Genomic DNA, 12,030 nt, shown 5'->3' with positions numbered 1-12,030 from the left:
CGGGGGCCACACTCAGCAGTTATAGCGGGGCCCACACTAGCCCACCAAAATTGGACTCCAAAGATGCTCTTGTGGGGGCCCAAACGGAGCATTCATATCAGGGGCCCGCAAAGTCCTCTTTATGCCCAAATAACGGCGTCGTTTTAGGAGTCAACGAAAAGGCGTGTGAAACGTGCACGCAGACGCAGCATTTGGTCATTCCTGGTGTGCCGTGACGAGACCGTGTTTGTGGGGTTAAAATATAAAAATTTCTCAACTTTTTGACTCAAAGTACCATTCCACGCTGTATACATTTTTAAGTCAAATTCAAACCGCCTATCTTTCACTACCTTATTTTATTTTATTTTTTTGTTTTTAATTTCTAAAAACAAACTTATACTGTATTTAGAATTAATTTTATTTTTATTTTTTACATTTTTTGAGAAAAAAATGAAAACGTTTTTAAAACGACGTTTGACATAATAAAGATAAAAAATAAAAATGAAAACGATTTTTTAGTTTAGTATAAAATGAAAGAGAAATGAAAAACGATTTTTAGTCGTTTTTCATTTTTTATTTTTGTTTTCTCCTCTCTCGAGCAGAGAGAGATATATATTAATAGGTTTTTTATATTAGAAAATAATATCTTGATAAAACTACTGAACGCATTTTTAAAAATAATTTTTGTCTGAAATTGATAACGTTTTTATTTTCATTTTCATACAAAAAATAAAATCATTTTAGAACGAGTGCCAAACGCGCCCTTGGTTTTCTTTCGATTATTATTATTATTATTATTTAGATTTCTAAGGTAGGTCTTATAAAACTAAACTATCGGTGTGCTTTTGTTTTTAAAGTGTTAAATCTATATTAGAAATTGTCTATTTTATATATTTTTTTATTTTGATGTAATTTTGATACGATTTAACGGTTAGAAATTAACTCAGTCGGTAGTAAGTCTTATGGTAAAAGAACTTTTTTTGTTTTGTTTTTATATTTGTAATTTTTAAGAAATTTTTAACTTTTTTGAGGACAAAAAAGTAGACGGCAAGCTCTCATCATTTATTTTTAACACCAAGTGAATCATGTCGGCATTAGTGAAGAAAAAAGAGAGTGCGAAAATTAGTGTTTTGTGGACTTGTGTTGATTTTAGATTGACTCGATTTTGAATTGTATATATCTATAATTTTTTTTTAAGAAAAAAGTGGGATTTGTTGCGAATATTTTGCAACGTGTTTTGTGATTCTTGAGGGAATACCGTCTCTAGGAGATTAGCTTTCTCATGCAAAATCAATATTGTAGTAAGTGCCCCTTATTTACTTTTTTTTTATTAAAAGAAGTGACCACATTACAATGATAATTTCATCAAACTAAACATTACTAGGGTCTTAATTAGTTTGATTATGATAAAACTATCATTGCAATGGTATACTAATTACTAAAATTTAGTCATTTTTATGTTTTGTAATTATTCCTATATGTCTCACCAAAATATTTGAATTTGTTACCATCCCAATTTTCTAAATATTTAGGTAAATTGTTATTTCATTCCATTGTAATGACTAACCAAAGTTTTTTTTTTTTTTGGAAGGGAGTAACGAAAGTAATTTCAATATTAGTTTAAATGTTCAACCAAACAATAAATTTTGAATAAACCATCCAGTCTATTTTTATTCACATCCTTATAATTGCATATTTCATCCAACCAAACACCATTTACTGTTACAAATTAAAGATACCACGTGTGTGATTTTAGCTTCTAAAACGCTCTTGATCTGGTAATAAGGAATTGCAACATAGATATTTCAACCAAAAAAAAAAAAGACTACATAAAATGTTCAACGATATGAGAGCTATCACACCAATTACCATTTCATATTTAGAATAGCATTTTTTTTTTAAATGATGTGACGTTTTCCAATAAATATTCCCCTAGACATTAGTATTTCTTTTTTTTTTCTTTTCCAAATATATTTATACTCATTGTTAATAACATCAATATGGATGAATGGATCAGAACAAGAAGTGCGGACCAAAAAACAAAATTTTTAAAACGCTCATTTTCTAGCTCATAGTTAATTTACAAAAAAAAAAAAAAATGAATCAGCTTTTATGTTGAAAAGATTCGGTGCACATTTTATTTATACACCACATTTAGTTTGAGCTACCATGTTTTCCTAAAATAAATTATCTTAAACGAAATGATTTTTAGAAGTACTCATTTATTTTATAATCACAAACTTACATCGATAAAGGCTGCATTTTTGGTTACTTTTTTAGAGTAATCGTTTGTTATGCCTATTTAAAGGTGTAGTTTGGAAATTTTATTTTTTTTATTTTATTTTTAGCTTTGTAACTTGCTAATTCGGAGGTTATACGAAACGCTTCATTCCAACGCTATATATACAAGGAACTTCCTACGTATGTGTATATACACATGTATTATACAAATTAGCTATATTTATTATATTCTTTGGAATATAAAATTTTGATTCTCTTTTGAAATCCCTAGCAAAAAAAAAAAAAAAAAGAAGACAAAATGGCACTGTTCTTTCAATTTGTCATTCGTGGAAATAGTGCATGACCCACTACGAACCTCATGTCTCTACTCATGATCTTCAACACTAACCACTAAAAACGCATGAGACACGCTTTGCAAAAAGCAAAAAAGAAAAATTGTAATTCATCAGCATCTACAAAAGTTCATTATCTTTTACCCTAAAAAAAAAAAAGTTAATTATCTTTTAAAAGGATTTTCAATTTAATAAATGAACAAATATACTTTCTTTTGGTGGCGTGGATGGGATAAGAACTAGGATTACGTGGATTTTGTTCTTGCTAAGAGAATTGAACTGATAATTATTCGTATACAAAAAGTATGCATGATATAAATCCAAACATGTATTAGATTTTTATATGTGCGCCATTTTGTGCTTAATTAGGACTAGGAAATAGCAAAAAGTAAAATGGAACCTTGTTTCTTTTAAAACCTCAAAAATACGATAATTTATTCGTCACAACATATACAAGTCCCTTTCATAGTTCTATGGAATTAGCTTTCTAACATACACGTTTTTTTGTTATTGAAAAATGAATTAAAACGGGGACCAACTATAACTATACCATTCGAGACGTAACTAATTAAGGAAGTGAAATATTTTTTAGGATCAGTAAGATCTGAATAATATGGCTCCTCATGTGAAAGATTTACAATAGTTATACGGGAAAAACATCATGCATTAACCATGCCTTTAAATTTCTGTCTATAATATATGTTAAGTAGCCTAAATGATGGAGCTTTTCTATAAACAAATAATACCAAATATGAATTGTAATAGACAAAGCAACATACAGTCATTATAAGGATTTGACTTACATATTCTATTTTTGTGTCGCATTTTATGTCCTTTCAATATATTATTTTTTAAAAAAACATTTTAAGACAATTTTATTAATCTTTCGTAATATTTTAATTGATGTTTAATTAGTTGATGTTCCATAATATTATTAAAGAAATAAAAACAAGATGACACGTGTCTGCTAAAAAGCAGAACCAAGATATATAACGGGAGGTCAAATAATTCACACTTTTTATAGAGAATGCATTAAATGTCTAATAAGAATTTCTGATAAATTGAAATCCTGTTTGCCATAAAAGGATTACGAAATTGTAGTTACTTTTCAAGATGCTGCATGTTTCTATTTAGAACTCTTTTAGTTTGTTGATTTGAGTTTTTAATTTGAGTTGAGATATGACTTTATGTTTGTGTTTTTTACTGTAATAAAAAAGTTAGATGTGACTGTTTCTGAGAACTTTTTACTGTAGAAAAAATTAAATTCTAAACTCGATTCTGAGAACTTTTAAGGCTTGTTGATAACATTTTATGATAAGAAGATATTCACATTTTGTGTATTTCTATTTTCAAAGTGGTGTGTATGTCAATATGTGTGTGTGTGTATATAATATATATATATATATTGTGGTGTGTGTGTGTTCGTTCTTTTAAATACATGTACATATATTTTAGGAAAGTCTCAAAATTTTGGATGTTTCCACATTATCTCAAGATATCCTTCTGTATTGGATAACTACAAAATTATTCCTTCCATATTTAAGTTCAAGGGCACACAAGGATGATGGATGGCCTTTTTGTTGACCTTCCCAAGTCATATGGGAGAAATAACTTGAAAATATTATTAGAACAATTGCTCTTCCAACTATAACCGCCAAAAATACTCTTAATTCCCTATGTAGATACATAAAACAAAATAGAGCACTACCTTTACATTTCTGAAACAAATACATAGAAAAGCATGATGGCTTCTAAACTACCAGTTGATGTCATTTGGAATTATTTCCCTCTGACCTTGTACTTAAAAACAACAAAATATATAGACGCAAAATATAAAATAAAGTTGAATAACTTACAATTATACAAGCATTTTCATAAGATAAAATATAAATAGATTGTGGAATATATCTTTACTAAATAAAACTGAAAAGATCTAGGAGTCAATAAGGGAGGCTTTTGTAGTATATATACCCTAAATTCTTTTGAGGTTTTGGTCATATATTCCATTTGGAATTGTCCACTTTTTGTTGGGGACGAGAATATTCCAACAAGCAATCCCACTTGGACAAAGAAATATGCAAATTAAAACCGTCTGTGACAGAAGGTTACATTCGCATATTTAAATGTATCAAGATTATTTCAAACAGGTCCTCACTATTTTGGGAATGGTAGTGACAAAGGTCATTCATTATCAACTTCAGGAAATTTTAATTTTGTCTTGTTGGGGGAAAAAAAATCCCAAGAAAGATATTACAGCATAACTTGCAAATTCAAGGAAGGAATCTGTAGTTTTCAAACTAAATCCAACTACAAGATATCATTATAATACAATAGTGTGATTCCGTGACCACACTTAATTGGTTGGTAATATAATAACATGTAATTGTTCAATTATTTAATTTTAATAATTGCAGTCAATTTTGATTTTTTTTCTCTTTTTCTTTATAGCATTCAGAGCTACGTTGCAATTGTCCATATCCTTTGTTTATTCGTTTACATCTCCTGGAAGGGTGAGTCATGGCCCAACCCAATATTGCTCATTATAATTGTAAATTGAATTATTGGCACAAATGATTCGTAACTTATTTAGTAAGTGACAGTTTGGTCTCTAATTTAATTTTTTTTTTTTACAAATTGACCCATAAAATTTTAAAACATGTGCAATCTGATCATTTTCTGTCAAGATCCGTTCAAATACTAATGGAAGAACCCCATTTGTGCCAAATTAATTAAGAATAAGAAGTTGTCTATTTTAGCACAAACCATTTCCCAAATACCGAACAAATTTTATAATCCTATGAGAAAACAAAATGCACTCGCGTTACTTAAAAAGTAATATTATACGTCAAACGTTAGATACCACCGGAAGATGTTGCAAAAATGCTGTGAGTTGAGATTAAAATAATATAGTTTGGATGGTAATCATATTGGCTTCTAATTTTCAGGTGTTTACGGTTGATTTGTTGGCACCAACGACTAAGACCCCGAACTAAACGGTCCTAAGTAGCACCTTTTACAATCAATCGATTGAGATCGAAAAAACCGTAACACCAAGGCTATACACAACACCAGTAAGCATTAAAACTGGTAGACGGAAAACAAATCTTAAACTAGAAAATGAGATAAACACACAAAGAAAAAAAAAATGAAAGAAAAACCCCAAACACTGCAGTCTCAAACTCCAGTGATGAGATGACCACAACCATAATTGACCAATTAAAATCAATTAAGTTTAAAATTTTCTTTCGTTTTCTTAACTATTAAATCTCTATATTCGACGAAAAAACTATTCAATCTGTATTCAATTGACTTTTTGACTAGGACCAAAAACATACGTTTTTTTTCTTCCATTAATTGCAATGTTACTCTTTCTTAATTGCTTTGCTAGAGAAATAGAAAACTAGCAATATTACATACAAACTCACATAGATTTTTAAGGCAACCATATCACGTACGTGAACATTCTCATTTTTTCTGGGTTATTTTTCTTTGTCTCTCGAGATTTACAAATTATTCCACTAAAAGAACAAGAATGAGAAAATAACAAGTTATCTCCACGTGGGTGTAAGACCTTTTCTTTTTTTTTTTTAACCTTAATTTCTTTCCTTTTTCTTTTTTTTGGGAGAAATTTCTACTAAATTATGTAGAGAATATAACTACCACAACTTATTTGCTTTATTTGTTTATTTTTTGCTACCCCAGTATCTCATAATTGTATCGGAATTTCAAATTTGAAAAATAAAGTTATATTCTGTGTTTTGTCTTTAAAGACTTAAAGTTGTGCACTTATGGTATGTTTACTGAGTAGTGGTAAGACACAATAGGAAAGGGGAAAGTCTTTAAAAAAGGAATCAAGATCTGTTGTATTATTTTTCTATTTTGGTTGTTGTAATTTTAATTAAATTTTTGACACCTCATAAATTGTTTAATTATTTTTAGTATTTTATTCTTATTATGTGGTCAAATTTTTAAATTTAGATGATATGATAAATAATTAATGTAAAGACACTTACTGACACATAAAAATAGAGATAACATATCTGAACTCTTAAAAAAAACGTAGCAAAGAAAAAGTCTTTCAAACTGGACTCTTAAGAGAGACGTAGCAAAGAAAAGGTCTTTTAAAAAGGAAACAAAAGGAATAATAAAACAAATCATTAATTTTGTTTCTATCATTTTCATTATTAAGAATTAATTTCGGAAACAATTTATAGTTTTTTTTAATTTTATTAACATTCGAAAGAAGAATTATCATTAGTTCATAATCTAAAATATTATGTGCACAAATTATATTTTAAAATTTAGCTCGTAATATGCTTTACAAAAGCAACTTTTGCTGATCAATCCAATTCAAAAGAAAACTTCTTAAAAAAATAAAAAAGGAAACAAAATTAGGGGATAACTTATGATTAATTTTTCTTTGCCTTGTTTCAGAGTCCAACAAATTAAAGAGTAATGTTGGAGACACTAACTATAATCTCAACTTTTTTATACCAACTCACATGATATATAAGTTATCATTCTTCTATTGATGGTTATTTAAAAAATTGACACGTCAATTAATAGTAAGAAACTATATCTACTAATAAAAAGATAATAATTTTATACTATATAAATTGATACAACATAATTGGCATTAAAATTGATGTCTCTAACACTATTTCCCTATTAACAATCGTTGATAAGTAGTCTGAGTTTATGTTTAGAGATTTTGCAAATTTCACCAACTCCGACTCAGTACGAATAGTAAGGACCAACTTGAAGATGCCATAAATCTTTAATAATCTTGGCACCAAAAAGTTCCGTAGAAATTAAAAATCAAGAGAAGAAAAAGGCACCAAACAGATCGATCATCAGGACTGTTTGGTAGAGAGACATAGAGAGAGGAAGAGGAATAGAGGAAAAGAGATGAAGAGAGAGCCCCAATTCATTTTTTGGTTGAGAAGGAGAGGTGGAGGGGGGCTCTCTCCCTTCGGACCCATCATTTTACATCATTCCACTCATGAAAAGATTCATACAATCCATCAATACAAAGGTTTCATAAAACTAATTTATCCTTCAAAAAATTTAGGATGAAATGATAAAAAGGACGATATAAGAATTAAAGAAATATTTATTCATCCATTCTTTTAAAACTTCCATCGTTTTATAAAATAAAATAAAAACATAAAAAATTACCATAATTCTTTCAACCATTCACATTCTCCATTTCTTCTACTAAATATGGCCAAGTTTCAAAATGTTTTTTTTTTAAATCTTTTCGTTCCCACTAATATTTTCCATGCAGTTGGTGTTATGAATTTTATTTGCGGGTTAATTTTAGCTTTGACCTTGAAAAAATATGAGTTATGTCCGTTCATTTTATCGATTCGAGTTTAGAATTTGAGTTTTGTTACAGTAAAAAGCTTCAGAAACAGTCACATCTAACTTTTTTGCTACAGTAAAAAGCTCTCACATAAAGTCACATCTCAACTCAAATTAAAAACTTAAATCAGCGAACTAAACGAGCCTTGAGGACTAAACATCCCTTATAATTCAAAATAACTCAGCCTCGTTCGTTTCGCTGATTCGAGTTTAGAATTCGAGTTTTGCTACAGTAAAAAGCTCTCACAAACAATTACATCTAACTTTTTTGCTACAGTAAAAAGCTTTCACATACAATCACATCTCAACTCGAATTCTAAACTCAAATCAGCGAAACGAACGAGGCTCAATCTCTCTTTCTCTTATGATAAGTTACAACTTTAAAATATATATGTCAATGTAGCATCAATTTCATAACTATATTAAGGCCCCGTTTATTTCGTTGATTCGAGTTTAGAATTCGAGTTTTTCTACAGTAAAAAGCTCTCACAAACAATCACATCTAACTTTTTTGCTACAATAAAAAATTCTCACATAAAGTCACATCTCAACTCGAATTCTAAACTCAAATCAGCGAAGTGAACGGGGCGTGTGGGGTCGTATGACCAGCTAGTAGGTAAAAATAATATAAAATGGCAATGACAATGTTAGGGTTGCGAGTAAAAGAGGACGCAACATGATGGCTAAGAGCGAGGATAATTTTTTAAAATTTTTTAAATTTATGCCTCGTTTATTTCGTGGATTTGTGTTTTCAATTCGAGTTGAGATGTAATATTTATAGGAGCTTTTCACTGTAGCAGAAAAAAATTAGATATGACATTTTCTGAGAGCTTTTTACTGTAGAAATTTAAAACTAAAAACTTAAATCGGTGAAATGAACGAGTACTTAAAATTTATTTTTTTTATAAATTTACAAAATTATTCTTTATCGAGTAATCATGTCATCTACACACGACTAAAAAATGACTAAAACGATTAAAATTTTGACGGCTAAATGAGAGAGACAGTAAAATTGCAACTTATTATAGTTAATGACATTTTGAGTTGATAGAGCAGGGTGAGACAGCCACTGGGGGCGAAATTTAAATTTAAACCGTAATTTGTCATTCTAAAAGGAGGCTTTGGAATTATATATGGCCTAAAACTAGGACTAGCTAGGGACAACGTTATGTAATTTCTAGTTTTTAAAAGAAAAATATATCTATATTCGGATTTGATTTTTATGTGACTCGACAGTTCATAATTGTACCTTATTACTGATATGTTTTTCATACCCTATTATTTTTATTTTTTATTAACGAAACACTTTTTTATTTGGAGATTTTTCTACTAGGGGGGAAAAAAAAAGAAGAGAAAAAACAAAAGAACAATTGATAGTCGCAGTTATAAATCGCCAGATTTTTCATGCTTTTTTCAATCTTACATAACTTCACGGTTCAAAATGCATGTTATTTACCAGTAGGTTTTTATGTTTTTAACTGTACCATATAATTCTCTTTTTTCTTTTAATTAAGATTTAGATAATATTTGAGACTTTTTTTTTTTTTTAAAAGCATATTAATACCTTGCTTGTACTTGTCATTCCCGCGTAACTAACCCAACAGCTCCACTCATCTCTATTCGTGTGTCTGTATTTGGCTAAGTCAACCCTAACCTAAGCCTATTACTTACAATTATTAACAAACAAAAAAGGCCCCGGAAAAAAAAAAAAGAATACCATTAGTGGTGATAAGGTGTTTATCTCTCCATTTTTCATGTCGTTTTGTCTCTTCTGTTTAGAGTTAGGAGGTAAACCAATCTCTTTTAGGTCATTAATGAAAACGCCTAACAATCAACCTTATTCATTTTCAAATTTCGTCATAAATTGCAAATTATGGTTAATATTGCGATATCAAATTGCCACAACCACAATGAAAAATAGTTTATTTATATCCCGTTTATTTCACCGATTCGAGTTTTATAACAGTAAAAAGCTCTTAAAAATAGTCACATTTTATATTTTTACTACAGTAAAAATCTCTTATATAAACTCATATCTCAACTCAAATTAAAAACTCGAATCGGCGAACTAAATGGACTGTGTGTGGAGATCAAACATGAACTAAATGTTTGATGATAAAAACTTGCCAATTAATAGTCTCTAAGGACGAATAAGAAGGCTTATCCTAATACCATGGGATAAGGGAATATCTTATAAATTATTCATGTTACCACTTGCGTATTTAGTCATTGAGCACCTTGAAAAGTTGTTCAATTTCCTTCTCCTCTTGCAGAATAGACAATAATGATTGATGGAAATTTGTACTATGGGTCAACATTTGGTTCTATGTATAAAAACATAAATAAATAAATAAATAACTCTTTTCTTTTCGCGATAACAATTGCAATAGTTGTTCAATTGTATTTTTAAATTATGGTGACTTGAGTGTAGATCTTGAGTTGAATTTGAATTATAACTTAAGTTGAAGTTGTAACTTGAGTTTGTGTTTGGTTGTGTACATTTGAGTTATAGTTTGATATGAGAATCTTTTTGAGTTTGTGCTTGGGTGGGTCAAAACTTGAATTTGTGTTAGATAGTATTTTAATAAAATCTCAATGATGATGGAAAATTTTAATAGGGTATATGGGTGGAGTTTTAGTCGTCTCTTCGTTGTGAACGCATAAAAAAAAGAATCATCTCAATCAGAATTAAAATAAAAAAGATATAGCGTTTTTAAAAATAGAAAAAATATTATTTATTAACTTGAGTTTGAGTTTAAGAACTTGAGTTGAAGGAGAAACTTGAACTCAGATTTTAACCCTAAACTCAAGTTAAAATTCAAGTTTAAACTCAAGTCTAAACTCAAATTTTACAAAAGAACATAAATTTAAATAAAGTTGTAACTTGAGTTCAAACTTTTTTTGAGTTTAAATGCAAACGAACAAACCCTAGTTTTGTGGAACACCTTTTTATGGGGAACAAACGCATGAGAAATCTTTCATAGCGTTTGTGCAAGTTTGGCAGACTTTCTTATAGGGAAAATTCATAAAGATGAGTGCAAATATAGGAATGAGGATATTTGGTTGGTGAATATATTCAGGTATTAGTTAAAATCCACATACTAAACAGAAAGGTCCTTGTACTAGTATTTAGTATTGGTTTGGCTTCAATTTACACAACTATACACGTCTTCATTATTTTCCAAGGAATAATATCAATGTAATATTCAAACCCCAAATCCCCCTTTTCCTTAGCCACAAAAAACCTGAAAAATAAAGATATTTGCATCCTTTCTTTTTCTGTAAATAGGAACTTATTCTGTTGGTTAGATGATTATTCTTATGTGTAAGAGATTATCATGCTCATTATTCAGAGCTGGCCGACCAAAACCAAATATAACATGATTAAAGCCACCAATGACATAAACTTATCCCAAACGGCCTAGTCTATATGCCTCCAATCTATTTCATAGTGAATTAGGTTGCCTCAATTTGCTCATCAAATTGAAAGTTTGTGCACTATTTTTTCCTTTGATTCTAGTTCCACTCCAATTATCACGAAGATACCAAAGAGGTTTTCTAATTTGTTTTAACTAGGCTCGGACATAGATTCGAACTCTCAAGAAAACCGTGGACTCAATTATCATATGTCCTAATATAGAGATAATGTGCTAGGTTAAAAGAAAGTTTCCAAAATCAACTTTTTTTTTCTCTGCAAAAAAAGGATCGTTATTTTCTTACATCTTCCGAAGCTAGATTTTTAGAATCTAGAGTGACTAGCTTTGTTTCGTATTGCTTTTCGCTCTTAAAATCAGCTTTTGCATATAGCAAACGTTGATTTTAGTGTTTAGTAAATCTCCTCAAAAGTACTTTTTGAAGAATTTTTAAATAATCTACAGCCAAAATCAGAAGCAGCCCGCAGACAATTTTAGCTTTTAAATTGTGTTGGAATCAGCATAATATAATTAATAAAACTTTTATAATACCCATAATACCCCTAATAAAATTTAAAATTTACAGTCTTTATAATCTAAAATTCAGACTCGTAATATAATATAATATAATAGTTATATTGTAACAAATAATATCATAATTATATTAATAACTGTAATATTATTATTTTATCATAATATTA

This window comes from Morus notabilis, unplaced genomic scaffold (genome assembly GCF_000414095.1).
Source record: "Morus notabilis unplaced genomic scaffold, ASM41409v2 Scaffold273, whole genome shotgun sequence".
Lineage (NCBI taxonomy): Eukaryota > Viridiplantae > Streptophyta > Magnoliopsida > Rosales > Moraceae > Morus > Morus notabilis.
This window is presented reverse-complemented; position numbering follows the sequence as displayed.